We start from the raw sequence: 6,316 nt of genomic DNA, 5'->3' as shown, positions 1-6,316 counted from the left end.
TAGCAATATGTCACAATCTTCCCTGTAAGCAGGGTGCAGGCACAATAGAGGAGTCACATTTTAGGTCATGGATGCAGAGATATGTCACAAAGTCTCCAGGGGGTAGGGTCAAGAAAGGAGCTTTCTATCCCTTAGGTGTTGGGCTCGCCAATATATCACAATACTTAAAATATGTGAAACACACCCCCCCGCAAAAAAAAAAAAAAAAAAGAGAATCACATCATCAAGGTTCTGGGTCAGGTGATATGTTGCAATCGCCCTTTGTGGCAGATTCCAGCCATAAGAAGAGAGTCACAACACCTAAGTGATAAGTAAAATGATATTTCATAATACCCTTCTGGAGATAGTCCATGCAGAAGACTCGTATTGTGTAGGTGCTGGTTTCAGCCATACATCACAATGCACAATGTATGCAGAGACCAGGCAAAAAAATGAGTCACATCTTGGGCAGAGCCAAAGCAGTAGAAGAGAGTCACATCACCTAGGTTCTGGGTACAGAAATGTCACAGTACCCTCTGAGGAAAGAGCCCTGGGAGAAAAGTCACATCATCCAGGTGAGAGGCCCAGAGATATGTCACAATGCACGCTGTGAGTAGGGCTCAGAAAGAAGAGAAAGATCACACAACCTAAGAGTTGGACCCAGCGGCATGTCACAGTCACCTCAGTGAGCAGGGCCAAAGCATGAGAAGAGTCAACATCACGTAAGTACTTGACCAAGTGTTAAGTCACAACCTTCACTGTGGACAGGCCTCAGGAAAGAGAGTAGAGTCACATCATCTAGGTGGTGGGCCCAGAGATATGTCAGAATAACTTCTGTGAACAGGGACCAGACAGAAGAATGACATAGCCTGTGTGCTGATCTCAGGGATAAGTCACTCTCTTTTTTGGGAGCACGGCCATGAGAGGAAAAGAGCATCACATCTTCTAAGTGCTGCCCCCAGAGATATGTCACAATCTCTCCTCTAGGCCAGACCCAAGTAAAGGAGTCATAGCACTAAGATGATGGATTCACAGAGATGTCACTATGCCTGCTGTGAGCAGAGTTTTGACAGACGGCTCACATTACCTTGTTCCGTCCAGCAGTACGTCACAATCTACATTGTGAGCAGAACCTATTTAGAAGAGAAGAGTCACTTCAGCTAGGTGTTGGACCCAGTAATAGGAAAAAATCATTGATGTGTGAAGGGACCTAGTAGAAAAAGAGAGTCACATTACCGCAGCTATTGGTACAGAGATGGGTCATAATGCTTCCTACAGGCAGGTCCCAGCAAGGAGAGTGACATCACCTGGATGTTGGGCATAGCAATATGTCACAATAATCCATAATTATAGGGCACAATCAGGAGAGTCACATAAGCAGTGTGTGGGTCTCAGCTGTATGTCACAAAGCCCCCTGTGGGCAGTGCCGAGGCAAATGTACAGTCACATCACCTAGGTGTTCAGTGCAGCAATGTGTCACAATCCAATCTGTGGGCCGGGCACTAGACAAGAGGATCACATTACTCAGGTGCTGGTCAGAGGTGTATTTCACAATTATAGTTGCAGTAAATATAGGGATAAAATTAACAATCCTGCACATATCCCTTTTCTAGGTATTAAATCAACACCCTTTGTATATTGAGTTTGAGTACATCAGTTACAATCCCAATGGTGGACTGAATACATGTATAAGAGCCTCAGTCTTTGCTGTGAACTGTATCCTCTTAGTGAAGTCAAAGCCTCACTGGTATGTTAAATCTTGATCTGAGACTCATCAGCCCACATATAGACTGAATCCATGTGTGAGAATCAATTTTCAACTTTTGGCTACCTCTAGGTGTGAGAATCACAACTTCAACAGTGAGCTGTGTTCATGTGGAAAGATATCAATCTACTGTTTGCTGGGTGTGCTTATAAGTGTCACAATGTCACCTGTGATGGACCTCATTATAAAAGTCTCTGTACCACCTGAGGTATTTATACAATATGCATGATAGTCACAATTTTCTCTGAGACTTTTTCCTAGTATGGACTTATAATTGTACCTGTGGAACTAAGCCCATGTATAAGACTCAACATCTCTCCAAGTAGCTGGGTCCAGAGAGGAGAGTGTTCAACTGCCTATGAGCTGGGTTTAGAACTGAGTCACCATGTGTACTGTGATGTCATGATCACATATGACAGTCAGAATTTTTACTGTGGACTGCATTCACATGCAAAATTCAGGATCTCTCCAGTGGACTTGACACACTCTGTACCATCCAAAGACTTTATATAAAATATGAAAGAATAGTAATCCTCTACGATGTTATTATCTAGACAAGACCCAGGAATATACCCATTTCTCCAAGTTTAGTTACAAGTGCCAGTATCTCTCCTTTTGGCTGATTCATGGTATTAGTGTCATCATCACAGCTGTGAGCTTGGCTAAGGTATATGTCACAACCCAAACTGTGAGTAGACAGAAAACAGAAGAGTAACATCACCTGGGTGCTGAGACAGAAATATGTTACAAATTTTTTAGGGCAGGGACCAAGCAGAGACTCATATCACCTGGTTACCTGGCCAGGGTTATGTTACAATTCTCTTCCAAAAGCAAGGCACAGAAAGCAAAGTCACATTACTTGGGTACTGGGCTCAGCTATATGTCACAATTTTCTCTGCAGGTAAGACCTGGGTACAAGAAAATCACCACCTGGTTGCTGAACTCAGAGGCATGCTACAATCTTCTGTGTGGACATGGTGCAGAGGGAAGAGGAGAGTCACACCTCCAAAGTAATGGATGAAGAGATATGTCACAAGGCTTCTTGTAGGCAGGGCCCAGGCAAGAGCTTTTCACCCATTTGGTTTGACCCAGCCATATGTCTTAATACCCAAAATACACGGGGCCAATTTGAAAGATGAGAATGATAAGGCCTGGCAAAATGGCTGACACCTGTAATTTCAATACTTTGGGAGGCTGAGGCGGGCAGATTTCTTGAGACCAGGAGTTTAAGACCAGCCTGGCCAACATGGTGAAACCCCATCTCTACTAAAAATACAAAAATTAGCCAGTTGTGGGTGCACAGCCCTGTAATCTCAGCTACTCAGGAGCTGAGGCAGGAGACTCACTTGAACCTAGGAGGCAGAGGTTGCAGTGAGCCAAGTTGATGCTACTGCACTCCAGCCTGGGTGACAGTGTGAGACTCCATCTCAAAAAAAGAAAAAAAAGGAAGAAGAAAGAGAAGAGGGATATCACCCAAAGCTGGGTCTGGTGATGTCACAATCCCCCTTTATACAGGGCTCAAGTAGAAAAGGACAGTTAAATCACCTAGGTGATAAACAAAATATGTCATAATTCCCTTATCAGAAGGGCTCATGGGGGAGAGTCACATCACCTAGGTGTTGGACAGAGCCATACTTCAATATATACAATTTTAAATATATACAATATACAATTTCTGTATTGAAATATGGTTGGGCCCAACACTTAGCTGATGTGACTCTCCTGCATAAGCCCTGCTAATAGGGGAAATATGACATATTATTTTATTTATCACCTAAGTGATGTAACTCTTCTTTTTGACCTGAACCCTGTAGAAAGAGAGGAGAGTCACATCACCAAGGTGCTGGGCCCAGTGGTATATCACAATCCCTCCTTGGGCAGAGCCCAAGCACTAGAAGAGAATAACATCAGCTTATAGCTAGGTCAATAAAATATGGAATGAAACTTCCTAAAAAAACAAAAGGCCCATGCAGCAGTCTACCTAATTTAGAGCTTCAGAGGTATGTCAAAATGCCCTATGTGGGTGAGATTCAGGTCGAAGAGAAATGTCACATAACCCCAGGCCTTCACCTAGTTATACCTCACAATCACCCCAGTGGGCAATGCCCAGGCATGGGGAAAATGTTAGGTAGGTGCTGAGACAAGTGATCTGTCATAATCCCCACTGTTGACAGATCTCAGAGATTAAAAAAAAAAAGTCATACCATCTAGTTTAGCGGGCCAGGGACATTCACTATGTCCTCTGTAGATAGGTACGAGACAGAAAAATTACATCACCTATACACTGTGCCTAGGAATTAGCCACTCTCCCTTCTGTGGTCAGGGCCCAGGCAGGAGCAAAGAGTAACATCATGTAGGTGCTTGGCCCAGATATGTTACAATGTCTCCTATGGAAAAGCCCATGTAACAGTGGAGAGTAACATCAAATAGGTGATGGGCCCAGGAATATGGCAAAATCCCTCCTGTAGCCAGGGTCTAGGTAGGAGATTCACATCACCTGGGTGTTAGACCCAGCAATATGTTACAAAAACCCATGTGGGCAGGGCACAGAAAGGACAAACACATTACCTGGGTGCAGGGACCAGTGATATGTCACAATGCCCTCTTTGGCAGCACCAAGGCATGAGTACAGGGTCACATCATCTACATACTTGTTACAACAATATGTCCCAATCCCATTTGTGTGCTGGCCCCAGGCAGGAGAGTCAGATCACTCAGGCTGTGTGCAGAGACATGTTTCACAATCACACATGCAGAAAGGCTCAGGGATAGTATAAATAATTTTTCACATATTCCCATTCTAGGTAGGAGAGTCAAGACCATTTGGAGGTTGGGTCTAAGTACACAAATCACAATCTCAGTGTGGATGGATTACTGAATAAGAGCCTCAATCTCTCCTTCAGACTGTGTCTTCTCAGTAAAATCATAGGGTTGTGCTGAATCTTGGTCTGAGTTACCAGCCCAGATGTGGACCAGATCCACATATGAGAGTCAATGTTGCAACTTTCCACTGCCAGGGTTGAGATTCAGAACTTCAGAAGAAGGTTGTGTTTATCTAAAAGGATGGCACAGTTACTGTTGACTGGTTGTGAGTACCAGTATCACAATGTCACCAGTGTGCTTGGCCATGTAAGGGCATTCAATGTATTACCTGAAGGCTTTATTGACAGGTGTGTCCCACAGATTCTGGTCTACGGATTAAATGAGTACTCAGACACAGGTATGCAGTGTAAGAGCAGCTAGGGGAATATCAGCTTTAGTAGCCAAAGTGCAGTCCCGAGAAGCTGAAGCCACTTGCTTTTTTCAGTGCAGACACAATGCTGAAAACCTGGAGCCAGCACAAACTGCAGGTAATTAATATTTATTGTTCCCCTTTCAGGGAATGTCACACATGTAAATGATCAAAGGTCAGTTCCTGATCAACATAAGTAAACAAGCCTGTTTAAGATAAATTCTTCCACACTGCCTTGTACCTACAGCTTGCCCTCTGCTTCAGGGTTACAGAATAGCTGCCTTCAGCTATTCTCCCCTGGGGCTCTGCAGGACCTTCCAACATTTCAGAAAATTTTCATTATTTCCCTATAGTTTTTCCACCACTCTGACCAATCTCCCACATCTCCCCTTTTTCTATTTTTTTGTATCAGGTTTTGTTGATTGAAGAATACAGATGTGAGCAGTGACAGGTTTGACTCATGCAGCAGTTACAGCTCATGTTCCAGCTTTGCATCCTAGAACCAGTAAATCACATAAGACAAACATGAGTATAATCAATATTATTCTTTTCCAATCAAGGGCTGATATGTAGTGTTACTTGGCACCTCAGTCCAATGTGTGCCATTACTGAGGGACCCCACCAGGGGTATGTCAATACCTCCCAGTCAATTGGTCACATTGTCAGAGACTGGGAAGGGGATGTCTGCCAAGTAAAAGGGGGTAAGAAAGGCAGATCTAGAAGATGGGCCCAATAGTATATAGCAGGTACGGGTTGCAGGCAAAGAGAGAGAAGAAGAAGATCAATATTCTGCAATAGTTGCAATGTACAACAAAAAGCATAGCAAGGAACAAATTATCTGGAGTGAATGGTATCTGTGTCTGGAACAGATTTGCTCAGCCTTCTGAGTTGTCTTCTTCAGTATTCCCCAGGTAATGTCTGGGGCCTGTGTCATCCAAGGAAGCCACATCATCCAGAGTTGCGGGTTCTGCATGGTCATTTCCTTTATTTCTGTTACCGGGTTGGGCCCTAGCCATGCCATGGTAAGGTCTGATGCATCATGCTGGAATCCAAAGAGGACCTAAGGGGGTGTGAACACAAGCATATCCTCTTCCCCATGTTAGCAAATCATTTGGACCACACCATACACTACTATTTACATCTTTCCATAAAACTGAAGGTTTTGTATTTTGAGGTTTTTGCAAAGTTCTTTTCTATGGCTGATTGAAATGCATCATCTAAATTGAAGAAATTAAGAGTAAATAAGGCTCATGCTAGTAGTGTTGTAAGGTCCCTACTCATATTCACCCTTTTTTGATTTTAAGCATATTCTTAAGGGCGGAATGGGCATGTTTCACTAT

This window comes from Trachypithecus francoisi, unplaced genomic scaffold (assembly GCF_009764315.1).
Source record: "Trachypithecus francoisi isolate TF-2019V2 unplaced genomic scaffold, Tfra_2.0 Contig00137, whole genome shotgun sequence".
Lineage (NCBI taxonomy): Eukaryota > Metazoa > Chordata > Mammalia > Primates > Cercopithecidae > Trachypithecus > Trachypithecus francoisi.
This window is presented reverse-complemented; position numbering follows the sequence as displayed.